Genomic DNA, 229 nt, shown 5'->3' on the forward strand with positions numbered 1-229 from the left:
GGAGATAAACCGGGCTGTGCTGGGGTGTGCTGGTGGGGAACCTCTGGCAAGCCCAGCGATGCTCTGCACTTAATTTCACAGCGGCAGGAGCATCACTCTATTTTCTTCTTGTGCATCTTGTCACAAAAACGAATACCGTGAAATCGTGCCCAGAAAGCACCAAGAGGGGTGGAAAGTGCTCTCCCATCAACACCTGCAGAGAAGCTTCCCAGCTCCGGAGCAGCTGCAG

The sequence above is a fragment of the Balearica regulorum genome, chromosome 7 (genome assembly GCF_011004875.1).
Source record: "Balearica regulorum gibbericeps isolate bBalReg1 chromosome 7, bBalReg1.pri, whole genome shotgun sequence".
Lineage (NCBI taxonomy): Eukaryota > Metazoa > Chordata > Aves > Gruiformes > Gruidae > Balearica > Balearica regulorum.